A 27,918-nucleotide genomic window follows, 5' to 3' on the forward strand; every position below is an offset into this window, starting at 1 on the left:
GTCCTAATTTAAAGAAAAATAAATTGGTGGCATATCAATGAGAAAAAGCACCAGTTCCACAGTAAGGGGAGCCTGTATTTCACTCCTGAATCGCAGGAGGAGGAAAAAAATCAGTGTACAACTGACTCTCTGCTAGGAGTTGGACAGAGTTTAATTAGAGAATAATAAAATAAAAGATATTCCTAAATGAAAAAGTACTCTCCTCCTTTCTAGTGTAAGGAATACATGTACAATCCCATAAGGTTGAATAGAGGGACTCGTCATTTCTGCTCAGATAGGGCTTCAAAACAGCAAGAGATGCATTCTTGTACTAATTACATATTATCCATGCTATAACTATAGTCATTGGTACTGTGTAGAATTCTCATCCCTGTTTGATAAGATCATTAGCCTTAAATAGTAGTATATTTTATGCTGTGAAATGTTTTGACTCAGACAGCTGGTAGTGGATACTTAAAGTACTTTGTTAAATGCAAATAATACTGCGTCTACTAAGTGAAGTAATGTATACAATTTTTTGGACACCTTTCAAAGCAACCGTATTCTGTCTAGATGTCAGACTTTTGCTGGAGTCAGACTTGTTTATTTTTAGGGTTTTTTTTTTTTTAATCATTTAAGGTAAATAGAATAACTTCTAATGTCAGCAGCATAAGCAGAAGCAGAGGGATTCATATGCCTAGCGAAACTCTTTTTAAACTAACAAGGACCCAGTTGCACTGTGGAGGTACGAACTGGAGGTGGTGAAATTAGGTTAAGCAAGAAAACATGGAATCATCTTCACAAGTTAGGTTGTGGTGATGAACCGCTGTAGGCTCAAATTCTCTGATATTTGCATTTAATGCAAAGAAATTTTAACAAACAAACCCCTGAATTACCAAGGATGATCTTCAGGGCAGCCAAAGAGACCTAGCTGTGTACACTAGTTGAGCTCTTTCTGATATTTTTAATTGGTGTTGCATGGAGGTTATTGTGATGTCAGTCTTCTGGGGTGTAATAAGCAGTTAGGCTTTGATCCAGCAAGGTATCGATGCACTTGAGTAACTTTAAACCCATGAGCTGTACCATTGAAGTCAATGTGACTAGTCACATGCTTATCTTGATGTTCATTAGGATCCTGTGTGTTTAAACAGAGACAACATTTAGTGGAAAACTGTAGAATTCTTAGGTTAAAAAAATTACATGTAGAAATTCTATCATAAGAAGTACCAAGGATTACTGCTCTCAAACAAATCTGATGTACAAGCCTAGAATTTTACAAGGACACTATCAAGGCTGGCAAACCCATATTTTATATTCCAGCCCCCAAATCTTGCCTATTTATCTACATTCTTTCTTAATAAAGATAAAATCCTAGTCTCAAAAATAAGGCATGGAGTACTCTAAAAATCCCAGATGATGAGTTGAGTGGACAATGTGATGAATTCCTAATGTAGCATTTATTAGGATTGCATTTTTCCAGGAGGGGTGTGTGTGTGTGTGCGCGCTTGCAGAGACACTCAAGCAATGCTGCCAAACATAGCATCCTGAGTTTGTTGTTGATCTGCTTGCCAAATTAATTAATTGGGATTTAAGTTGGTAAAAGCTCCAGTTGTTGAGGCCTGATAGATTTGTCCTACAATCTGTTGGCATGCAAAAAGTGTAATTATAAAAGTTTTGGAGGATTCAAATTTTGGTACTGTTCCTTTAAGTAAATGTAAAATTCTACTAACAAGCCAGACTAGAGAAGATAGGATCATTGTCTTCTATACATTGTTTGCCCAGTGGACTTCTGGAAAGTTTGAGACAGTACATTTAGTATTTTGTTAAAATTCATGTTCTTCCAGAATTTAGTTTATGAATTTTAGTTATGTGGCTCAGTTAGTGTTATATTTATTTGAATTTTGTGTCAAATCTAAGTCATGGGTTCCTTCAGCATATAGAGCAACCCAGTGATAAAGCTACAGTCAGTTCATTTTGAGATGAGAAGGAAAATGAAAGATTGTAAAAAGAATAAGATGTGAAAATGTCTATTCTAATCTCCAATTCTGGGGCACATATCTGTGCCTGCTTTAACTTAGAGACACCCAAAGTTTGTTTCACAGAGGGTTTCAATGGTAATTTGACAGGGGTTCAGAAGTACCTTGCATAAAATGGATGAGACTGTAGCCTCCCTTCTCATCTTTTATACAAAGGAACAAAGGTGTGACCCACCAGGGCTATTTAAGGTGGTGGTCTGCATGCAGAGAGCTGTGGTCTATGCAGAAGGATCCTTTGTATTAGAGGTGATGGCAGAGGTGAGCCACTTTATAGAACTTCATGAATGTCATTGGCCATCACTGATCTAACATTCATTTTATTTCTGTCAAATTTTACATCACTAAATAATTTAATAGCTAGAACTTTTCTGGATGAATAATGAATAATGTGAACCTTTCTGAGTACATCTTGGCTACATGTATTACACTAGCAGTATATTATTTGTAAACAATTATGTTTTCCGCTTTGCTTATAAACAGTGTTTATACAATGACATTATTTTGTATTTGCAATAGTTTTTCTTTCATCCCTTTTGATCTTAATAGTTTTACCAATACAGACGCACAACCATTAATGCTCACTGATTCAGCTCTCAGTGGTTGGCTTCCCATTGACATCAGTGGGAATTACATAGGGCCAAATATTGCAATATATTAATTTGTGGTAGAATGAGGAAGCTGAAGGCCCTTTCAGAAAAGCTGTCATGGGAAACTGTTTGGGGCTGTACCAGCCTGGATCATGCACTTCAAGTTAGCCTTCAAAAACCTAATTCATTGAGAATATAAAGTCTAAACAGACTTGATATCTTGTTTATTTCTCATAAGCCCTTAGCTCCTGGCTGGTCACAAGAAGAAAAGACACACACACACACACACACACACACACACACACACACACACACACACACACACACACACACACACACACACACAACAAAAAAACAAAAACCGAATACCCCCAAACTATAGGGAGATATGCCCCCTCCTTGGGAAATGAGAAAAGGAAAATGAGAGGAAAATATGAGAGGATGGGGTAAAACAAACAAAACATTTTACCAGCTTCAAGGAGGAAGGTGCAGCCTACAGCAATGAGATGGAAAATGGCCAAAAGAACACTGCAGTTGCTTGTTTTCCCCTGGTATAAAGGATTAACTATCAGAAGGACATTCAGGGAAACACTTCTGTGGGAGGGGAACTCACATCAGAGAGTTGAGTGGTAACTAGTCAATCACAGAGAGAATAGCCAGTGGAAGAGTCTGAATTCCCACCTTTCTGAGGGCAACACATCAGGATGGAAAACACCCTGAGGTTTTCAGAGCTGAAGTTTGCTGCTTCCTGTGCTTAAAATTTACCATCAATGCATCACAAATGCAATATAGAGAAAGGTAACATGTTAAAGAACAATCTCGAACTGCATTTCATCCCAAAGTGTGTTACAAATTTAAGCCCCAATCCTGCAATGAACTCTCATTCCCTGCACCTGTGTGAAGCCCCACAGAAATCAGTGGTGCACAGAATGGGCACCGGAATCTGTCTGCATGGATCCAGTTGCAGAATCAGGGCCTGGTGTTTCTGTACAGCGTTAAACAGTTGTGTTTCATCCCGAAGGTTGCTACATTTCAGTAGCAGGTGAAGCAATCCTTGCACATTAATTTAAAATGACATCATTTTTCATTAACTTCCCTGTGCTTTTCCTGTGTACCTGGCTAGTGCATCTGAGTTGAAAGTGCTGTCCAGAATGGTCACAATGGAGCTCTCTGGGATAGCTCCTGGAGGCCAATACCGTCGAATTGTGTCCACACTACCCCAAATTCGACCTGGCGATGTCAATTTCAGCGCTAATCCCCTCATCGGGGAGGAGTACAGAAATCGGTTTTAAGAGCCCTTTAAGTCGACAAAAATGGCTTCGTTGTGTGGACGGGTGCAGGGTTAAATCGATCCAACGCTGCTAAATTTGACCTAAACTCGTAGTGTAGATGGGGTCTAAGAGCGTCTGTAACTCTTTCTCTTCCCTCTCCCTCGCCCAAAAAAGGTCAAGATTAGCTCTTCTATGAAACGAAAGCATCAAATAAAATTGAATTTAGCCACACCTTTAAGGGACACTTCTTCCTCATGTGAGTAATCCCTTCACATCAATGTTATTTCCCTTGTGGGGAAGGAAAATTAGATTTGGCCCTAAGGCCCTGATTTGTCAATGACTTCCATGCGGCTGGATCCCTACACCTGCATTATGCAGCACCACTGAAGCCAATAGGATTACACATATCTTAAACACATGCTTCAGTGCTGTGCTGGTCTAGAGCCTCAGGTGCGTTCTGTTTAATTTTTAAAATATCTTTATTGCTAATTTTTAATAAACAATAATCAAGTTTTTTTATTAGTAGTACTGGGCCTGATTGTGCAAACCTTTATATGAGTAAGAATTACCCATGTGAACCAAGATTTGCAAAAATCAAGCACATTGTCTATACACATTTTCACATGTTGCAGAAACATTAAGAAATGTTATCCAAGTACTCCCAAATCATCTTAGCATTGACTAAGGTGCCAATCCTGCAAACACTTTTGAATATTGGTAATTTTAGGCACTTGTAGTCAAACTTCAATGGGCCCACTCAGTGCTTAAAGTTAAACTCATGTGTAAGAGTTTGCAGGAGTAGGGCTTAAATGATTATTTACCATATGTACTAGAGTATATTTGGCTACATGTGAAAAGTGTATATATGCAATCAGATGACAGGACACATTGAATTATTAAATATAGCACTGCCAGAATCCTTTCTTGGTGACGGCCAGTTTCTTTTTTGGGTCAAACTGCTAAATCAGTTCTTTCACTATAAATCTCTGTGTCAAACACACTGTGAAGAGGATCCCATGAACACAGCTGGGATGCCAGCCACATCTCAGATGGTGCTCTTCTAGATAGAATACAGCATGCAGCTTACCTTTTAAAGACATATCACGTCAGTTCTACAGCCTTTCGGATGTAAAATATAACTCCCTCATTCAAATATAGCTATGAAGTATGATTTTCTAGTTTCCTAGTTAACATCAGAATTTTTGCTATATTAATTAAATATATCACATCACAATTAACTGACTGAATAACTGATTTTTTGATTGAGGAGCTGAGCCAAAAATAATGAAAAAAAATTCAGTTAAAAACCAAAACTGAATTTTTATATGTTTCTCGCAAAATAGATAGATAGATATAGATATTGTTTTCGAAACATCGCTACATGGCAGGGCCATCCTTACCCATACACAAAGTACGCACCAAATTTCCTGGTGCCCTGCGCAGTTGCGTGTTGCTTCAAACCCTGCTCTTCCCGCCCTGCCCCTTCCCCTCCCCAGCTCCACCTCTGCCCTGCCTCCACCCCTGCCCCTGCTCTGCCCCCGCCTCGCCCCCACTCCCCTGAGGAGTGCAGCAGGGCTGGGCCTGCACTCACCAATGGCGGGAAGTGCAGGCCCAGCCCTGCTGCACTCCTCAGGGGAGTTCTCCCCTGCCCCCCAAGCCAGCCCCGCCCTGCCGTGGAGGCCTGGGGCCAGCCCCTCTGTTCCCCCCCAGCAGAGGCCTGCCCCCTCCCCCCGTGGGGGGGGGGGCTGCATAGGGCCCCAGAATAGCTAGGGAACACTAATATGGTGTTCTGAAAATAAATTTTCTCACCAGGACTGGCACTTGCTGGACAGTCAGCCTGTGAGTCATGGACTCAGGAAGCACTAGGGTTCCCAGCAGCCTGCCAAGAATCCAGGGTTCCCTTTGGATTTGCTCAAAGTTTGTTGAACCCAGATGTTTTGGGGAAAACATTTTGAGCTTGATGAATCCACATTTTCCAGTGAAATATTATTTCATCGGAAAAATATTCTACCACTTCTAATCACAGTATTTCAATGACAGCAACATTAAAGGAGGGGCTGATAGTGCCACTTTTTATTAAGGTTGTCCAACACTTCCCATTGTAAGGCCCTCCTGATCTTGATTGTAAGAGGATGTTAATTTTTCTATAGTTAGAGTTGAAACCAGTTTCTTGCTGTTAGCCTGATTTTCAAATATTTGCTCCTAGTATTATCAAAATCAAAGTGAAGTTTCTTATGTAAGATTTCAGCTCAGGGTAGATTTTTTCTGGAAAGTTTCAGGCAAATCATATGCATTTTGGAGCTATGGAAACCAAAAATTGTGGTTGTTTACTTTCAGAGATTGTTTGTTTGTTTTGCATGGATCACCATAACTTCTAAACTGTTTGAGCTGCAAACTCCTAAGTTGATTTAACCTGCTTGGCTTTACTAGAAGTACCATTGACTATTTTTGAAAGGGCATATAAGGCAAGCAGTTAGACAGTAAGAGTGGCAGCTTCCATTTAAGTACTACAGCACAAATGTTGTATTTGGGCGGGGGCGGGGTAGGAAGCATGTATCCTTAACCTATGATCCACATATATTACACAGTGTTTGGCATACTTGAAGCCAATTTGGACTTTATGAAGTCTGCAAGTTTATGTGGCTTAGTATGAACGGTATACGGTCCACATGGCTTGACTGAATTCTTCATGATCTGATGCAGACTCTAGAAAATCCATATGACCTGACACAGACTTAATACCTTCCACATAGTCCAGATGTAAATAGCTATGATTGGGGGAAATGGTAGGCACTGGGCTCCTGGGGCCTTGCTGCACAATTTACATGCAACTTGCCATAGAGTACGGCTCCTTCATTAGGGTTCAGGGTGTTCTAAGGCTACCTGAAGTTAAGCACACTCTTGCTGCCATTTCTTAGAGTTCTAATCTGCCTGACTTGTGCTGGCTGCACAAAGAAGTGTGAACAGAAAGAGAGTAGCGTAAATCCTCTCTACCATTTTGCTTACATATGAGAGATTCTTCCTTTGGGGACACAGAATCAGCTGATGCATATCTTATTTTTGACCTAATCAAGATTAGAAGGTAAAGAATATGTTGCCAGTCTAGCTTGTTGATTACCTGACCATCCCTTAGTGTATGACAAGTGCAATAACAATAACGTTAAAGGCACCTTCAGGATTAATCAGCAGCACTTAAATGCATTTGCTCAAGAGGTTTTGGTTTTCAAATCAGCTTCCCAAAATCATTTTGGAACTACCAGCCCAAACCTAGGCACAAAATTTGCTCAACCACCCTTTCCCATGATGATAAGAATGGTAAGGATATTCTTGCTCTCGAGAGAATTCTCATCCCGGGTGAGCAGATGAGTGGACGTTAGCAAGGCTGTTTTTGGTTATCTGAATCGGTGTACACAAGGAATTTTGGAAAATTATCATAGACCATGAAAGTTATCTCCTTCCTTCCATTTCTTTGTAGCATTAACGTTAGCAATTTTAAGAAGTTCCCAGTTTTAAGTAAGGTGGTTATCCAGTGTGAAATAAAATCAATTGACATTTTGCTCAAATTAATTGCAACATAAGGAAACTGGCATTTATAAAAAGGAGTTCACACTCTAAGTTATAAACCAGTCAGTTGAGAGTTCAAAACCTATATTTCCTGATCCATTGTGAAGGGTCTACATTCACATATGTTCTATCTGGAAGCTATTGCACTATTTGAAGTAGTTTCAATTTCTAATGCTGTGCTGGCTACACAAATAAAGTTTGTGAGTTAAAGGAGGAAAAGCTAACTAGTTTGCAGAAAAGTACTAACAGAAAGGCAAATAAGGCAGCATGTCCCCCGTGCTGGAAAAACAGGATTGTTAAAATCGCCACAATGGATCGTATTATCGCTAGCAATTAATTGAGTTTGTTTAAGGAGAGTAAGCTACTGTTATTTAACATGGGAATAAAGTGCCATACTGTAGGTAAGCATGGTCTAGGTAGTCTATTTACTTACAGAGATAACCATTGTTAAAACAGGGAGCATAAGGAGCCAAAGTGTCTGCTTTTATATCTAGCGTTCATTGGAAACAGAAATCATGAGGGTACTGTATTTTGAAGGTTTTTGACACCTACCCCCACTCTATACCCACAGGGGAAAAAATAACAGGACCTCTCATCATCATTTGTGGAAAGCTTATGAGTAAAGGTAAGCGCTGAACAAACAGGCAACTTACCAAAGCGTTGAATGAAGAGAATCCTCTCTCTAACTGGTGACAGAGCACAGGACATGCACACACTCATTCTGCAGCCCGTAGTGCAGTCCGTGGGCGGTAGAAATGGCTCCACACTCTAGGTGGTTTACAAACTCCCAATATCTCCCTCCACAGACCTATAGAAAGAGACAATGGAGCAGTGTTCTAGAGCATGCAGAGGGTCTGGAGTGCCCCTGTGCCACTGGTACCACATAACTGGCTCAGCTGCGTTTTGTGCCTTGTACCTTTGGGGACGGGGGACAGCATTTGGCCTGCTGAGAAGAAAAGCAGTTTTATTGTATGTTTATTCATGAATGCAACATATCTGTATTCCCACAACAAGGAATGTCAGATCACAATTCTTCTCTTATTTTGATAGGAGAACATACTATTGGAGGTTGTAAAACGGTGCACGCTTAACTTAGTAGGACATTTTTAGAAACTCTGGCAGGTACTGATGGGTTCTGTTTGCACTGTTGTAAATTATCCCTGCCTTCATTCAGTTCCCTGATTTCTTTGATAATTCTGGTCTAAACTTACCACAGCCATAGTCATAATTTATTAACAAGCTGAAAACCATTCTGAAATCTACTCCACCTGGACAGATCCACAAGCTATGGCTTCCTTATTCAGATGAGAAACAAGAACATTGTTCAATATTAAACACTAGTTTTTGGTGCTTCAGCTTCCTTTGACCATGAAAACACAGGAAACAAAACCTTTAAAAAGATAATAAGCAAACTGATTTCTGCTGTCTGCAGAAAGCTGAAAAGAGGAGGATGCACAAAGCCACTACACAAGCCTTCATGGAAACCCAAACCTTCAAGCCGACATCAGGAGATAAATGTTGCCTTTTGCCATCCTCATTCATGAGTATAGTTGATTCTCTAGGTTGCCACATATCTGCTGATTTTTGTGGTTGCTTCTGGTTTTATTAGAGGGACCGATGAAGTGAGCTGTAGCTCACGAAAGCTTATGCTCAAATAAATTTGTTAGTCTCTAAGGTGCCACAAGTACTCCTTTTTTTTTTTTGTCTGAAAATGTTTTCCTTGTTACTATTATGTTAAAATTAACTGCTGCATATTGTACCGAGGAACACCAGAGATTACTATAAATGAAAGAGATTAGAGAGAAAAAATATTTTTCTGGTTTTTCCCCATTATGTTTACTATGTGCATTTGACAGCAATACAGGCCAGAGTTTCAAAAGAGCTCAGCATATTGGGGTTCAAATGTCACAACAGTCGCAGTTAGGTGCCGAGCATGTGAATATCTGGTGCTATGCGTATACTCAGTTTCGCTATTTCCCCCTAAGTAGTCACTTGGTCAGTTTTCCCTGTTTGTGTGGGCCTCTCATATAGCAGAAGGGAGAAAAACACTTTTTAAAATAAGGAAACATTATTGTAATACCAAATAAATTAGCAGGGGAAATCTCAGGACTGGCATAAATATAGCAGCTGAAATTACTGAAATTCTTTTGTTTTTAAATGAACTAAATTTCAAAATGATTATATCCCTTTCTTAGTAGTAATTATACAGTGCCATTGGCATGCATGGCACTTCACAAACCAAATAAAGACTGAGTCCCTGCCCCCGAAATTTATAATACAAGTTAACACTAGAACAACAGGAGATAATAGACACAAAGAGGAAATTGATGGAGGAAAGAAAATGAGAGTGAAGACTGTAAGATCATGTGATTTTTGGGAGAGGAGTTAGTTACACCGCTGTTGCTTGTTTTGGTGATTGTTGTTAATATGAATATAACACTGTAGTTTATAAATTCGCTTGAAGAAATAGGTTTTGAGAAGGGGCTTAATGGAGGAAGATGAGGCACGACAAGTAAAATTTAAAAGGGGTTTTCAGACAGAGAAGACCACATGAAAGAAGACACTCAGGAAAGTATGGGAGAAGGACACAGAGACTGTAGTCAGGTAGTCAGACGTGAAGCCTGGGCTAAGTGCAGAAGGCACTGGGAAGCAAAAATGATAAGAACAGAGATGTAGGAAGGAGATAAATTCAGGAGGCCCAAGAAAGCAAGAAAGAAAGCATAATTTGAGGCAATAGGGAGACAGTGAAGGGATTTTAAGGCAGATTTGATTTGAAAGGCAGATTTGATTTTAAGGCGGATTTGATTTTAAGGCAGATTTGAAAAGTGCAGATTTGGCTTGAACAAAACATTTGACGAATTTGCATGGAATGCTTTTGGTTTAAAACAATTGCAGATATGTCTTGCTGACATGTTCAGTGTCAACCTGATCACCATTTTGGGGGCTGGGAAGGAATTTTCCCCAAAGTTCAATTGGCAGGGACCTGTGGGTGTTTTGCCTTCCCCTGCAGCCTTGGGTGCTGGTCGCTTGCTAGGATCATCTGGGTATTTCTCACAAGATCAATTATTTACTATTGCAGGAATCTCGGGCATTGGTGCACTTTGGTCCCTCCTAGTCTCTGCCTGTGTTACACGATAGTTTAATCTTTTGAGGGCTGATACCTTAGTCTAATTCAGGTTATTAGGCTTAATACAGGATAACTTGATGAGATTTAGTGGCCCCTGATGTGGAGGAGGTCAGACTACATGTGCTGGTGGGTCCTTTCTGGCCTTAAATGCTATGAAAAAAACCAAACCAAAAAAAATTCTGAAAAAAAGTCAAAATATTTATTTTTGACATTTTAATTTGAAAAGAGTTTTCATTTAGAATTTTACTTCCATTTTATTTTTAAAGGAAAAAACCTTGAAAATAAAACCTAAATGTTTTGTTTCATTTGACCCAAAACAAAATATTTTCAGCTTTTTGGGTTTGCTGAAAATTTTGAATAATTTTCCTTTAGGGTGACATGAAACAATTTTCCTCTCCAATTTTTCTGGTTGGCCACTGACCCAAAAAATTGTTTATTCCCACAGGTCTAGTAGGGATCACACTAAACCAGAGATTCCCCAAACTGATAAGCTGCCTCTGTTAGGGACCATGGCTACGTTAAAAGAAGAAGAAAGGCAATGGGAGACACTTTTAGGTACTGGAGCCATCAGTGTGGATTAGAGCTGTCAGCCACTAGCAGGAGAAATATGTCTAGGAGAACAGGGGAAGCTAGAACAATGGAGGTGGTCAGTATGTCCAAGGTGACGGGAACAGACGGCTGTGGTTTCTACAGACATGTTATATAATTGTAAATGAGAAGGGGGGAGACACCGTCTCTATTAAAATCTAGTTCACACCCCGAAAAGTATGAGAATCCCATCCAAAACAGTTTGCTAAGCAGAAAACATTACTAAGCAACACAAAAAACATTTTGATAAACCAATATCCAGTTTCACATTTCTGATGATGTCAAATCACAGTGAGTAAAACAAAAAAGATTTTAAAAGCTCTGCAAAATGTCTTGAAAGTATTCTTATCAAATACTGCTAGCTAAATTTTTTTCCAAGAGCTAGTTTTTTAAATAAAATATCCCTGAGATCATATTCCTTCTCTCATCAATGGTAATGGCTTCTTTGTATCTTTCCCATCTCATCAAAGAGACGAAAGCAAGCAGCTTCCCCTGGAGTCAACGATAGTGCTGCTTTGTAGTTAAAACACTATAGAATAGGTGCAAGAAATGCAACCAATGTTTCCATGCTCCAGAAACTAAAAATCATGATTTTTCTGCATATGTGCTCAGCTTAAGATTCCAGCAGACTGAAAATGTGACTAGTTTGTTTCCTTCTCTCGTAACTTTGTGCTCCAACACCAGTTTTCGTAGATGGCCTAATTATCCTGTTCTGTTACAAATTACAGTACCTTCTTATTTGTACCTACAAAAATTTTAATAAGGTCTGACTTAAGTCTGTCTGATGAACGACTTCTTTTTTAGGGCACATGTCAGTTAAAATTTAAGGTAAACTGTTAAGTTAAAGTAAAGGCTAGTGTGGTCTAGGAAGTTCAGCTTTTGCCCAGAGTATAATTACATGCATTTTCAGATTTTGACAATTTTCTTGTCACTATTTCTGGAGACAGTGCAATTTAGTTTTTAAAGTGAGTGCCTGGGAGATACAACTTCTTGGGGTTTATTCTTGGTTCTGTCATTGACTTATTATGTGGCCTGTGGCTGTTCACCTAACCCAGAATTTTCAAGTGTGGATATCTAAAATCAGGCACCTAAGTCTATATTTAGGCACCTAAGTAAAAGATCTGATTTTCAGAGGTGCCGAGTACCCACAGCTCCCATTAAAATCAACGTGATTTACGACTGAGTGATTTGACCTCATAGTTACAGAAATATTGAGCATTCATTACCCTTCAGAAATAAGGAGGGTATGTGGGTATGAGGTGTAGTGTCCAGGGGTGAAGTTCACTCCATATAAAGGGCCAGCATGAGGCATATGCACCATTTAAGTCTCATTTAATGGGAGTAGTGGTGCATAAGCCTTTGCCATCCTGCTGTTCAGGAATGAAATTTACCCCCAAGTTTAAGTCCTTTTAGTAGTTACAGCTAAGTAAATTTTTACAATAGCTTTGGTTCAGTGGTGGTTAGGATTAAATTGTTAGTTACTGTTGGATCTTGTTCATTCTGACATGGTGACCTTTGAGCATCAGAGGTAGGAGGGGGAGGTTAGTTACTCTGAGCAGAGCATGATCATAGTGTACTCAGGGAGGAACCTCTTGTAATCTGCGCTTTTGTTACTATATATAAGGAAACCTGGTCTTGAATTACTACAATATCTCTCCCTCTCTCCCTTGAGATTGTAGTAATTCAAGACCAGGTTCCTTTATAATTCAGCCACAACAAAAGCTAAAAGCACAAAGCTGTAGATGATTTTCTGTTGCTTTAAGAAATCTCTACTCCAATTAAAAATGTTCCAAATTTACTGATAGGCTGGGCTGCTCAGCACAGATTAAAAGGCACTTGTACATGCACAAGGAACTAACTTCTTCATTGTTCTCTGCCTCACCGGGGTGAACTCAACCACTGTGCAGAGAGCTTAAGTGGGACATAAACCTTGTACTGGACTTCTGCACAGGGTGAATGGTATGTTAGGAACCCTATCCTGTAAATATTTACTACCGCGCTTAGTGCTTACTACTGTGAATGGGCCCATTGGCTTTCAGAGGGCTACTCAGATAGGTATACTGGAAATGCCGTATGGAATCAGACCCCAATAGTTCATGTAGTCCAGGGGCTTAAGAGAAACATGCAAGAAACTATGCAGTCGTCTGTGGTGGAACAACTTGCTCTAAGAAAATCCTTCCTCCTAGTCTCAATAGTTAAAGATTGACTTATGCCTTGGAGCTAGAGGGTTTATACACCTTCTGACTGTTTATCTTCTTTAAAAAAATATTTACTGCTATAACTATGAATATTTTTACTATCCACATAAATGTCTGGTCTGTCTTTAAATCCTGCCAAGCTCTTGGTCTTGATGACATCTTGTAGCAATGAGTTCTATGGGCTAATTTTGCATTGGGTGAAAGAGTATTTTCTGTTACTCGTTTTAAATTTGCCACCTTTGAGTTTCATTGAATGTCTTATAGCAATAGGCTCTAGGCCTACCATTGCTGAATTCGGGGCGGGGGAGTGATTCACAGCAAGAAATGATAAGATCACTGTTTTTTCAGGATGGGTTAGTAAGCATCAGCTGTATGTTAGAATTCTCTTCTACTGTAGGCAGCAATACTCTAATACGAGTAGAGTACAGTAGCATTAATAGCGTTGCAGTTCAGAACTGATTAATAATTGCTTTTTGAAAATTTCATTTCATTTTCCACCATTAGCTAATCAGGCAAAAGTAGCCTTTTCTACTATATAACATGTATAAAATACCCTTTCAAATGTAAATTTAATAATTTTTTCCTCTCTGAACTAGCATATTTGACTGATTACATGGGGGCATGACCTTCTCTGTGTCCGCATCTTCTTTGAACTTATTAGAAAGCAACATACAAAACACCTTTCATTTCACATAGATTTCAATCATAATTGCTCCCGAAAGAATTAATAGTTTTTCCATTTTAATAGTACAAAAAAGTGTTGTAGGGACTCAGTTTAACCTTACTACTTCACATTATTTTTGTCTCACACCCACTCAGATGGCTTCTGGAAGTGGCAAAAACCCACAGCGCAGACTATAACAAAAGCATGGAACCATCGTTGCCTGATTATTTTATTCATGTTTCCTGAACGGATAATTATGCACCAATTTAGTGCCTTAAAATGTACATATAATGGGACAAATTCAAGTCTGGAGTAACACTACTGATTCCAGGTTTGGAGTTGTTACACCAAGAATGAACTTGGCTTACTCTGTAGTTTTATGGGTATCTGTTCACTCAAAGTCACATTTCCTCCATAGGTTCTTCACATACACACATATAATTATAAACTAAGCGAGCTGTTTCTCCTACTGGCTGGGAAAGAAGAGAGAAAGAGAAAAGTTGTTTCTTTTTTAATACATTTGCGATACTAGGGTGATGGGGCCATAGAAGTATCTACGTGTATGATTGATAACTCTGTGTTAAACTCTTTTTTCCTGAGATGATTTTAACATAGTAATGTACAGTCAAAGAGGAGTATCACTGAAGGTTTAGTTGTGATTTGTCAGATGATTGGTCAGCTGACAAGCTTCAATTCCCTGTATAACTGAGAACATGGTCTTGTAAAAATCTAATATTTCTGACTACGTTCAATAATTGAGACCAATTCCTGTTTCCCTTGTGTCCTCCTCCACCCTTGCTGGCTGCAGCAGAACTGGTGCTGTTTCACTACACAGTGGGAGGGTGCCCCAGAACTCAGGAGATTTTCTGAAGTAGTGGGTGTATAGCTACATGGATCCATCAGCTAAAAATACCTGTGAAGCATAAGAGAAGCATAAGAACTAAAGTGGCACATCTCTGAAGATGCTGAAATTACTTGGAAGTGATTCTGCAATCACTCCACAGCCTCTGGAAATTATTCCTTTCCGCTCAGGCCCTGAGCTCATAGACCAGGGGTTCTCAAACTGGGGGTCAGGACACCTCAGGGGATCATGAGGTTATTACATGGGGGGGCTGCAAGCTATCAGCCTCTACTTCAAACACCACTTTGCCTCCAGCATTTATAATAGTGTTAAATATATATAAAAAAAGTGGTTTTAATTTATAAGCGGGGGGTGGGGGGGGTCACACTCAGAGGCTTGCTTTGTGAAAGGGGTCACCAGTACAAAAGTTTGAGAACCACTGTCATAGACTCAGACTTTGCATAGGCTCAAGGATTTGGTCCTTTGTGATTAGGAAACATCCACTTGAAAATATGACCGCCTAGAAATAGGAAGCTTGGAAACCAGACACATCCTGAATTAGCTCACAGTTTGTTATCCACAAAAAAGCTAGAAATTGAAGAGAATTCTAAATCGTAGCCACGTTTTGAGGAGGAGAAAAGGTAGAGAGCAGCTTTATTACTTTCTTTAGAATGTATACCCATTCACACCTTTCTTTCAATTCAGCTACAATGTTCCTAACAGCCATTCACTCTATATCCTCCCACCTTGTCAAAGGCCTATAAAACTTGGTCATGCAAAGAATGGCCTCAAATTTTTCTTTGAGAGAGAGAAATATTTTATGGCAAAAGTGAAGCATAAGACTGAAGAGAGTATCTTACCTTAGGGTTTTGTATTTCTGCCTATCACCATAGTACCTGCACTCCTTCCGCATTAGATTGGCAAGAGAGGATGCCCTCATGGAGTCTCTGGAATTTGGGGGGGGGGGGGGGGGCTGGGAGGGGTTATAAAAGCTCTGTTTGGTGTAGGTTTTTAACCTAAAACTTGCCCAAAGATATGCAGGGCTACAAGTGAGGAAAGGGTTTATAGTACAAAGGTTGACATGCTTGCAGCTCAGCAGGGTGCGGTGAGGTGAGGCTGGGGCATATGGCATCCTCTCATGGCACAATGGCACAATCTGCATTCAGCTGAAGGAACAAGGTGCATACCACAGGCTGAGGGCTTGTAGTTACTAGCGAAAGGGGTACAACTGCTTCACAATCCGATGTGAACGTAAGCTACCCTCAGCAGCATGCACTAGCTGGCCTCAGTGGCAAAGCATACTTCTCCTTCTATGAAGAGCTCTAGACACCAGCCCGTAACTCAGTGAGTCAGCCACATGTGAGATATCTTTACCTGTGATGGCAGGATTCTCCTGATCACAGATGCATCTTTTGCTGGGTGACTATCTTGAGCCACCACCTTTTTGCCATACTTGCTATATAAGTATTGTGCCAGGTGTTGACAACGTAATAATGGTATAAAACATAGTCTGAATAATCCTCATTGCAATCTAATATAAAATTTTGTTACGTATGGAATGAATACTGGCAGTTTATAAACTCCTTAATTTACAAGTAGCTAATCCACCATGTTTTGTAATCTTGATAATGAGTCACCATTCTGTGACATGTCAGTTTGTAATAGAGCATAAACTAAAAGACTGATGAGAATTAATTGGTCTAGTAAACACACCCTTGCAACACATTCAGCCGTATTTATTGGTAATCGTTTTTCTCATATAATTCAAGTTTATTTACCTTACTTAAGAAAAAGAAGAATTGAAGACAAACAGCCATTTCTTTTAGCTTTAATAGCTGTTGCCCCCTCTTAATATTAAAATAAGGAAATAATGTATATTTTGTACAGTTGTTTATTTTTAATCAAATATAACTAAAACAGAGGATTAAATTTAGCTACCTACCCAGAAATAATTTTAGTAGCTGAAGGGAAGCCTTTTGACTAAATATTCATGTTCTAGTGTCATCACTTTTAAGGGATGGGGAATAGGTGGAAGAACAAGGCAGTGCAGCAAGTTAAATGTACTAGTTTTTCACATGTGGAGTCTAGGGACCTAGTTTCAAATTCTGGTGGTGTCATCCTAGACCCTAGTGGACACTTGACTGCATCACAAACACACTTTGTTTCCTGTGCAAAAGTTCAACAGGGGAATAGCATGGATGTGACATGTCAGGATTACATTTAATTAATGGAGCTGTGTAGTGAAACCTTCACAACTGGGTGAAGCTCACCCATGTGCAGAGCACCAGCATAAGACCTGGGCTGCACTTAATCCCACTTCAGTCTGGCCTGAAGTGGGGTTTTAAGTGTTGTGTAGAACTTGTGCTGGCTCTTTGAACAGGGGTGAATTTCACTGCTCTGCCTGACTCTAACCAGTGCTTTTAGTCTCTGACTTTCTTGAGCACTCACATTTATTAGCTATTTCCAAACTTTTAAAAATTGTTGTTATACCCTTGGGATGGTTCAATGAGCTCATGAGTATCACTGAGAGAGAGAGCCTGTTCTGGCTTCTTTTGAAGTCCCATTGACTTCAGTGGGAGCTAGAACCATGTCATAATGCCATTTTTAGCATTATATTTGTTTTGTTCTATTTTACTTGGTCTCACAGGTAAACATGAATTTGCTCAATATTAAAATATTCACTTTTATCAGCCAAAACAGATTAATCAGTTAAACACAGCTTCCCAAAAGGTAGATGATCTACCCAGGGAACTGGAGAGCCTACACTACATATATTTCAAATGTAGAACAAAAACTAATTACTGTACCTATATAGAAGCTACTTTTGGAAGTTTAATGTCTCATTCATTTAATATTTCTTCCAAAAGAGTATAAAATATTAGGCCATATGTGGGTTATTCAATATGTCTCAATTTGCATTTTGGAAACTCAAACCTACTTGCAGGTACAAAAAGCCAAAATGCATTCCCCCAACAAAAATTATATAACTTTTACAGTCCTAATGACAAATATTCAAAAGAAGCTTTCATGTGGTACCAAAAAATGCACCTAACTCCTGCTGAAACCAGTTGGAGTTAGGCATCTAAACTGCTTAGGAACTTTGAAAATCCCATTAGGTGCTTATTTGCATGTTAAGGCACCTAAATACCTTTGAAAATCTGTCTTACAGCTCACGTAGCTCACGAAAGCTTATGGTCAAATAAATTTGTTAGTCTCTAAGGTGCCACAAGTACTCTTCTTTTTGCAAATACAGACTAACACGGCTGCTACTCTGAAACTTGTCTCATGAATGTTAGGCTTCTAAGTTACTTAGGATATTTTGAAATGCCCCTGTACAAGAGAGAAGTTCATATCTACAAGAAACAGCACTTCATAAACAATTGTGGATCCTGAATTTTATGTAATAATTTTTTATTCTTCCCACACACCTAAGTGTCTGCCGTTTCAGGAGAGATCAGGTCAAGCAAAGGGTGCATCCTTAACACGACTGTATACATTACATTTGAACACACCGTTAAAAAATTGCATATGCAGCCTTAAGAATCTATGGCTTATAAATTAATTTTTCTAGAAACATCTAATTTATCCTCCCATGTAATAAAAATGAGCAGTTATCATAACATCTCTAGCAACACATGATACCTATTTCAGAGTAGCAGCCGTGTTAGTCTGTATTCGCAAAAAGAAAAGGAGTACTTGTGGCACCTTAGAGACTAACCAATTTATTTGAGCATAAGCTTTCGTGAGCTACAGCTCACTTCATCGGATGCATAAAGTGGAAAATGCAGTGAGGATGTTTTATACACACAGACCATGAAAAAATGGTGTTTATCACTACAAAAGGTTTTTTCTCCCCCACCCCACTCTCCTGCTGATAATAGCTTATCTAAAGTGATCACTCTCCTTACAATGTGTATGATAATCAAGGTGGGCCATTTCCAGCACAAATCCAGGGTTTAACAAGAACGTCTGAGGAACCGGGGGGGGGTGTGTGTGTGTGTGTGGGGGGGGGTGGTAGGAAAAAACAAGGGGAAATAGGTTACCTTTCATAATGACTTAGCCACTCCCAGTCTCTATTCAAGCCTAAGTTAATTGTATCCAATTTGCAAATGAATTCCAATTCAGCAGTCTCTCGCTGGAGTCTGGATTTGAAGTTTTTCTGTTGTAATATCGCAACTTGCATGTCTGTAATCGCGTGACCAGAGACATTGAAGTGTTCTCCGACTGGTTTATGAATGTTATAATTCTTAACATCTGATTTGTGTCCATTTATTCTTTTACATAGAGACTGTCCAGTTTGACCAATGTACATGGCAGAGGGGCAGTGCTTGCACATGATGGCATATATCACATTGGTAGATGTGCAGGTGAACGAGCCTCTGATAGTGTGGCTGATGTTATTAGGCCCTGTGATGGTGTCCCCTGAATAGATATGTGGGCACAGTTGGCAACGGGCTTTGTTGCAAGGATAGGTTCCTGGGTTAGTGGTTCTGTTGTGTGGTATGTAGTTGCTGGTGAGTATTTGCTTCAGGTTGGGGGGGCTGTCTGTAGGCAAGGACTGGCCTGTCTCCCAAGATTTGTGAGAGTGCTGGGTCGTCCTTCAGGATAGGTTGTAGATCCTTGATAATGCGTTGAAGAGGTTTTAGTTGGGGGCTGAAGGTGACGGCTAGTGGCGTTATTTTCTTTGTTAGGCGTGTCCTGTAATAGGTGACTTCTGGGTACTCATCTGGCTCTGTCAATCTGTTTCTTCACTTCAGCAGGTGGGTATTGTAGTTGTAAGAATGCTTGATAGAGATCTTGTAGGTGTTTGTCTCTGTCTGAGGGGTTGGAGCAAATGCGGTTGTATCGTAGAGCTTGGCTGTAGACAATGGACCGTGTGGTGTGGTCTGGGTGAAAGCTGGAGGCATGTAGGTAGGAATAGCGGTCAGTAGGTTTCCGGTATAGGGTGGTGTTTATGTGACCATCGCTTATTAGCACTGTTGTGTCCAGGAAGTGGATCTCTTGTGTGGACTGGTCCAGGCTGAGGTTGATGGTGGGATGAAAATTGTTGAAATCATGGTGGAATTCCTCAAGGGCTTCTTTTCCATGGGTCCAGATGATGAAGATGTCATCAATGTAGCGCAAGTAGAGTAGGGGCATTAGGGGACGAGAGCTGAGGAAGCGTTGTTCGAAGTCAGCCATAAAAATGTTGGCATACTGTGGGGCCATGCGGGTATCCATAGCAGTGCCGCTGATTTGAAGGAATACATTGTCCCCAAATGTGAAATAGTTATGGGTGAGGACAAAGTCACAAAGTTCAGCCAAACCCTGGATTTGTGCTGGAAATGGCCCACCTTGATTATCATACACATTGTAAGGAGAGTGATCACTTTAGATAAGCTATTACCAGCAGGAGAGTGGGGTGGGGGGAGACAAAACCTTTTGAAGTGATAAACATCCATTTTTTCATGGTCTGTGTGTATAAAACATCCTCACTGCATTTTCCACTTTATGCATCCGATGAAGTGAGCTGTAGCTCACGAAAGCTTATGCTCAAATAAATTGGTTAGTCTCTAAGGTGCCACAAGTACTCCTTTTCTTTTTACATGATACCTATGCTACCTCTGAGATACTGTGTGCTCTGCAAAGAGGCTTATTAGTATACGGCAAGTAAAAATTTTTATAAAGCTTTGAAAGAAAAGATTGTGGTATGATCAATTGTATTTCGTAAAAACAAATGAAAGAACATGTTAGGCTTTCAAATAAAGCGATATTGTCTCTTTAAACATGTAAATTGGCAAGAAAATAGTTCTAAGGACATGTAGAAACCTGTTCTGCAGAAACTCAAACTGGCTTTGTTAAAAAAGTTAAGTGGTGGAGCAAAATTATCAGAGAACAGGCTACAGTACTGTTGCTAAGGATTGTTTTAGATGGATGCAAATTGGTGAAATGTAGCCACCTCAGAGACTTGAAGGCTGGGGACTTTGCAGAATAGCTTTAAATCTATGTGTTTTTAAGGTGAATTACTTCAACTGGAAAAGTATTTTCTGCTTGCTCCACTAGAATCTCTCAGTAGACTTCTGAAGATCAGAATCAGCCAATACACTCAGCTTATTCACTTCATTTTTTCCCCTCACACTCTCATCTTCACACAATCCCCTATGTCTAGAATGATTTCTCCATCCCAGTATGCCAGGCTGCTACCCTATCTTCATTCAAATACCTCTGGAAAACCCACTAACATGACAGCCAAAAGTGCTAACCCACATCAAGATAATGACTCAACTTTATTCTCTTCTTAAAATATCTAGTCACCACCGTCTGGATCTCCCAGTGTGGTGGTGTTTGATATTTATAAGTTTCTTGGGACCAGAACCATTTCTGCATCAGTGCCTTTTACAGAGTTGAACATTCTATTGGCTATTAGCAAATAAAAAGAACACATGCTGCTTCTTACAGGAGGAGCAACAGCAAATGGGGGAAACATACTGCCCCTCTATAAGGCCTTTTCTATACTGGGGGCAGATCACTATCTGGTGTGAACTGTCATAACTCCATGGAAGTCACACTTTTTTCTTTAACATTTTCAACCATCTCTACTACCAGTGCAGCTCCAACAGCAACAGCAATGGAAATAAACTCTTTAGGGGGAAAAAATCTTTAATTCTCCACCAACTGGAGCTGATGAATAGCAACCATGTAAGGGTCCATTGTAATTCTGCTGTGGAAAAGAATGGAGGGAAAGTGGAAGATGCTAATATGAGAGAGTCAGGTCTAGACTGGACAGGACAGATCTTGGGTCTGATCCATTATGGTAATTGCTATGTTCTTATATGTACCTCTCCAGATTTGGCCCTCACATAGCTGGAATTCATCAAGAAAAGAACATTTTTTAAAAAAAGAGGAAATGACAATGTTTACCTGGGTAGTTTAATGGAGTGTGACACTCTATAACTGCTTCCAAACTGTAGATGCGGGAAAGGATCACAAACTATAAGGAACCAGTTTGTGCTTCACATCTCACTGAATGGGGGACACTTCAAAGCATAGGAATAGAAAGCAAGTATGAGAAAATTCATGTAGAGAATCTATTTATCATACTTGTATCATCTAGTATCAAAGCTTCTCCACTGTATCTAAGCACTGTTTTTATTGTACTGCTCAGCATGATATTTAAGTGCCATTATAAGGAGAGATTTTAAATGAATGCATTGTCAAGAACCATCCCGCACTGGCAGGGAAATAGACTACGGCTGGGATATTCCAGGGAGCCTATGGAGATAAGGTGCCCAATTCTCAATGAAAGTCAATGGCCGCATTAATTCTACAGATGTAGAATTCTACCTAATTCCCTCAGGCTTCTTTAAAAATGCCAGCCTAGATGACCCAATAACTCAGTGGTTCTCGAATGCCTATGATTATGATACCTCAAAATGCTCCCTAGCAACTCTGTCTCTTCATGTTTATTATTTAAGTAATAGTGATAGAGGATCAGGGCATCTCCTGGAGATTAATGATCAGCTGGAGCTAAAAGGGAAAAGAGAAACAACAAAGGAGTATGGATTTGGTTTGATTTCATCGGCGATACAATTTTCAATTATTATGTAGAGGACATTTCTACAGAATTAATGCACTGCATATGAGATTAATGCACTGCATATTAGATGTCAGATTACTGGTGTAATTGCTTTTCTATTCCATTTCGTTATAATAATCCTCCCTATGCAGTCAGAGGCATATGGGTGTTTGGCTAGTCACCTGGACGTTTAATGTACATTGCTGAAAATTCTGGGCAGTAAAAGTACAGGCCTTTTCTGTAATTTATCATCCCACAGAGAAAATGTAATACTGATTTAATTAAAGAAGAAAGGGAAATACTATTAAAAACATTTGACTTCAATGATGCTATACCATTTACACCGCTAAAGATCTCACTCTTCAGCTCTTACATCAAATACCTGCCAACTCTTAACTCCACTTCTCCATTTAGGGCACTTGGAGAGAAGTATGGTTTGATCACAGACCTCCATCTCCTAAATTCTAATCCTAGTTCTGACACTGGCTCCCTCCGTGGCTTTGGGCAAGTCATTTAATTTCTATTCTTCAGTTCCCCAATCAGCAGAATGGAGCTAATACTTACTCACCTCACGGTGGTGTTATAATGATTAATTAGTTCATGTTGGTAGAGAGGAACTCTGAAGATGAAAAATATTATACAAGTACTATTTGAATGCAACCTCTTTGAGGCAGGGATGATATCTGCCTGTGTGTTTGTATAGTGCCGAGCACAATGGGACCATGATAATGACTGGGGCCTCTGGGCACTACCACTCTACTAACAAGAAATCTAAATGCCCATAACACATTAATTATAATTAAAGTAGCCACCTGTCCTGCCAGTCCTCAAAAACACTGGCAGAAGACATTTTCTTAGCCAAAATCCTTTGCTGTTTTCTCTCCGCTCCTCCTCGCAGTCCGTTCAGCCACCTGATCTCTTCACTTTCCTAACTCCAGTCTCGGCTTTATCTCCTCCATCCCTTTTTTCTATGGACTATCCAAAGAATCCATATGATAAGCACATGCGATTATCTCTCTAAGGGTTGTGTGCACAGATCAACCCACTCCCTGAAGTGAACATGTTTTTCTATGGCCTCTCCTGTTCCTTATGGAAATATGGCCTACGAGGTGTTGTAGGAAGACATGTTTACTGCCGTGGCCAGTAGGGGATGACTGGTCTATATGCATAAAGCCCAGGGTGTCCCAAGTCCAACATTCTGACCAAACTGACTAAAAACCAAACCCAAACTGGGTGTTACACTTGCTGGTTTGAACTTTAATCTCTGAGGAACAGGAATGGATGTGCCAGTTAAAATACAACCCGATTGCAAACCTATTGCTATAACTAATGAAAGGTGCATGTACTTGAATTTTATGGCCGGGCAGATTTTATTTTTTAGTTTGCTACAACCAAAAAGAATTATATGTCTGGATGCACTATAGCCATGTCCATTTTAAATGGAATATACACACTGCTACAGGGCTGGCCTTACCATGAGGTGGCCGCCTCAGGTGCCAGACTTGGGGAGGGGGGGGGGCACCACTAGGACCCAGAGTTTCAAAGTTTTGGCCCAAGCGTGGGGGTGTGGGGGCATGGGGGCGTCATTTGAGCTCCCTGCCTCAGGTGCCAAAATGTTGTGGGCCGGCTCTGATTGCCAATATATTTCACTGCATGAGATTTAACAGAAAGGGGGAAGTGTGGGTTCAGATCAAGTCCTAACATCTAGATAAAACTTCATCCTCAAGGAGTCTACTGTTGAGACCCTTGAGAAGTCTGTCAATTAATATTCCCTTGAAACCTCTATAGAAACAACTCACTTTGTCCCTTTTAACAGCATTCCTGAATATATTTCAAGTCAGCATTCTGAAAATAGTTTTTAAGTCAAAGTGGCAGCCCAAAACTCTGAATCTAGCTTTAGGAAGGATTGTAACCGGCAATTTGTTTAGTTCATGCACTATAGTTTTTGTTTTTAACTTTGTATAGGTGGGCTCCAATCCCAGACAATTAATTATATTCTGGATCACACCTTTCTCCCTTTTTTCCCCACTGGTTGGTTATATTACCTGCTGAACTGACAAATCCAACATCCAAAGAGTGTTTCAGTTTGGTTTCTTCTCTTAACTGCTTAAAAAGGTGTGTTGTTTACTTTGCCTAAGTGCTTCTGGGGCCTAGTGTTCCGTTGTTATGTACAAACCATTTTTACTGTCATGAATCATGTTTTACCACCCCTTTGCTCTTCCTTCTGTACTAGGTTGCAGTTTTGGGTTGTTTTTTTCCCCCTTTCCAAGCAAACACATTCTGAGTTCTGTGTTTTCAAGCCGAAATAGTACACACCAGGTATTCAGCTGTTATAATTCTTTCATTCTTGGGACCTCCGAGATCAGTAAAAGTACCTTTCAGTGTTTGAACTACAGTTGCTTTTTAGTACAACTAAAGGTAATCTAACTAAAAGTAGCCTAAAATAATGTTGCTAAACTAGCATAAAGAAAAAGACTTTACTGAAAACATCACATAGTCAACTAAAATTTGTGCTTTCCTTATCTTATCTGTTTTGATTAACACAAGCTATTTGCACAACGCCTTGTGCTAGGAAGTTGTTTGTACATGATTCACTCCCTTTCTGCAAGTTTCAAAGTTTGAATGAAATCTTTCTGTTTTAAATTCCTCCTCCCTGTGAAAATGTCAAAGAGTCTCTCTTCTATTCTCCCCTTAAGGTTCAAACAAGCCCTCCAAAAAATCCATTAGTTACAGATAGGTTTGTATTAATTTTCAAACTGCTGTTGGGAGCTTTCTTTCTAGATCTGGCTGTTTTAACATTGCTTTCCTTTCTGTCCCACCCACTCAGACTCATTCCAGGTGCCCTTAGCAAATGACTTCCAAGGAATTTAAATGGCCAAAGCTCATTGACCAATAAAGAGATGCATGTACTGTATAACAGAGTTACACAGTTCTTGTGATTAGGAGAAAGGTTGCTCAAGCAAAAGGTGCTAGTAGTATTAACCTGTCGCACTTAGATTTCAGGATTGGAGAGGTAAGGGAGACATTTTTTATGTAGGTTTTTTGGTTTGGTTTGTGTTTGCCAAGTAATTGAGACTAAAAGTATGTAATTCAAAGGGTATTGTAAAATTGTATGAGGAAGAAGCAATTACTTCTAATCTTGAGCTACAACCTGAACAAATGAATGCAAAAAAGGATTGTGTGTCAGATAACAAAACAAATTCTGGAACTGTTAAAACTAAAAGATTAATATGCATAAACAACTGAAATCTATTTGTAATTAATTAAATATTGTTTGTGTAAAAATAGAATCAGATTTCAAGGACTTACTTACTTGCCATTATTTTAAATTAATCAAGTGAAAGGCATTCATTTACCACCTGTTTGCATTTTATTTTTATGGGCCTGATTCTGCTACCCATACTCATGGTCAGCAGTACTGCATTCCTATCTTATTCAGTGAATTGAAACCAGAATACAGCTCTAAAAGTGCACTAGCAGCTTTAATCAGATGTCTTTAGGTTTCTAGATTGATGGTGGCTAGGAAATATGAGTAAACAGAATTATATATCATTATTATTAATATAATGAATCTACAGTAGTCCCTCTACATACGGAAGTGTTTGGTATTATTATGTTAAGAGGATGGAATTCTAACATGGTCATTCATATTCTGTTTATGAAATGTGGATGTTTAATGCCTGTATATTGTACTAGATCTAGGAAGAATGATGTTAACAAAAATCCTTTTTGTAAGGTGAACAAGTTATCTTCACATGTTGTTTGTACTTTGGGGCTAATATTAACAGAGAAGCAGGGGCGGGAGGGTAGTTTGAACTCAAGTATGGGAAAAAAATCAGTTTAAAGAAAGGAGAACTGACTTTAGTAATAAAGTCCAGTCCTGCTCCCATTTAAATCGAAGGCAAAACTATTAATTTAAGTGAGAAGAGGATCAGACCTGTTACTTTCTATATAATGGAGTGTTATTTTAAGTTAAATATGATAGAAGATGTGCTCTGAAATGCACACTTGGGACCCAGTCCTTCACTCTTTGCACACTCAAATCTCCCCCGGAAGTCAACAGGGTGCACAAGGAATGTAGGTGTGGGGGAAACCCCAGCAAAGCTATAGTCCTTTGTCATGCTTCATGCTGAGTTAGGCCTTGTCTTGATCAGCAAAAAGGGTGCATTTTTCAATCTTGTTATCTCAATCAAGCATTAAAAGCCCTCTGCACTAGTTAAGACACAGGGTAATGACTGTATGCTAACTGACTGTGATGTAGCCAAGGTCCCACCTAGTGTTTAAAGCTTTAACGGAGCTTTTCAGTCATGTTAAGCTAGCTCAATTGAGCTAACACAATTGAAAAACATATTCTTTTTGCTTGTCAAGACAATGCCTTCAGAATGTCTATCGAAAGCAGACTGACTTTTATAATGCAGTTGATTTAAATTATTTTTCCATGGGTTTCTTATACGGTTTTGCACTTTATAACAGAGATTAGATAAAGTGTTGGATAAAAATATAGAACATTGGCAAAAGGTGGCATAGTTTTGCTAATCTTCTAACATGATCATTTTCAATTCTATATTGCAGTCTGGAAGTAATCTTGCTACATGAATTGTTTTTAATCAATTTTTTTCCTCCTTCAGCTTTTAATAACAGAAATAAGGATCAATGAAAATGAATTTCAAATGATATCTGCCTCTCATTCCATTTTTTTCTTAGGCCAAAGAAATGTTACTTTCAAAATCATACATGTTTTTGACCAAATTGTACAGACTTAAATTGTCTTGAATTGATTAAAAATAGGGTCCGTGCCTCCTTAGACAGTTCCTGCCCTGGTTAAACATTTTTTCTAATTTATAATATTAAACCTGGACAGAGTAACGATTACTGGCAATCTCATCCTACTACTAGTAAACTGAGTTGCTCAATTTCAATCAGAGGTTCAAACTTCACAGATCAGGGGTCAGGCACAAATTGCTGCACTTTGCAGCTGAGTTCTGCCGATATGACAGAATTTCACAGCTACGATGATTGCTTTCCCCCCCCCCCCCTCTTCTGCATACAGGCAATACCAGGCAGTTAAAGCATGATATGTACAAGTCAGCCATTGGTACCTGAGTTTAATGAGTAACTAGCTGGTGCCTTAGGTTTCCCTGGTGCAAGGTGCATATTATAAAAGGGGTCAAATGTCAATGCACAAAGACAAAAAATGCTGCATTTAGTCACTGACCAAACCAAATACTTTAAGTTTAATGTTGTTTTAACAATAAATGTTCCCATCTTCATAACCGAGTATATTTTATGCTGAATGTTCATTCATTTGACTTGAGGGAAATAAGTTGGACCATATTCACCTTTCACTTACACCATTACCATCAAAGTTGCAGGTTTAGCCCCATCATTGTTACAATGTTCACGTGGTAATATGAAACTCTGAGAAAGATCAAAACTAAATCAGACAGGAAACATGCTGCTGAAGATTAGAGAGAATTTAAAACAATTAATCCATGCTTTTATCTGTTC

General features: G+C 39.4%; 1 protein-coding gene across 3 annotated transcripts in view; it reads left to right on the forward strand.

The window, feature by feature from the left end:
• RBM47 (RNA binding motif protein 47) overlaps positions 1–27,918 on the forward strand; it is a 105,199-nt gene that overhangs the window by 56,781 nt on the left and 20,500 nt on the right. Inside the window, exon 1 of one of the 3 annotated variants that reach the window (XM_074950108.1) lies at positions 25,332–25,423. The exons of the other annotated variants lie outside the window; for them this stretch is intronic. The gene's annotated coding sequence lies outside the window, so the exon portion shown is untranslated. Of the gene's footprint in view, positions 1–25,331; positions 25,424–27,918 lie in introns of those variants that run through there. 3 annotated transcript variants of the gene reach the window in all.

Source organism: Natator depressus, chromosome 4 (genome assembly GCF_965152275.1).
Source record: "Natator depressus isolate rNatDep1 chromosome 4, rNatDep2.hap1, whole genome shotgun sequence".
Taxonomy (NCBI): domain Eukaryota; kingdom Metazoa; phylum Chordata; order Testudines; family Cheloniidae; genus Natator; species Natator depressus.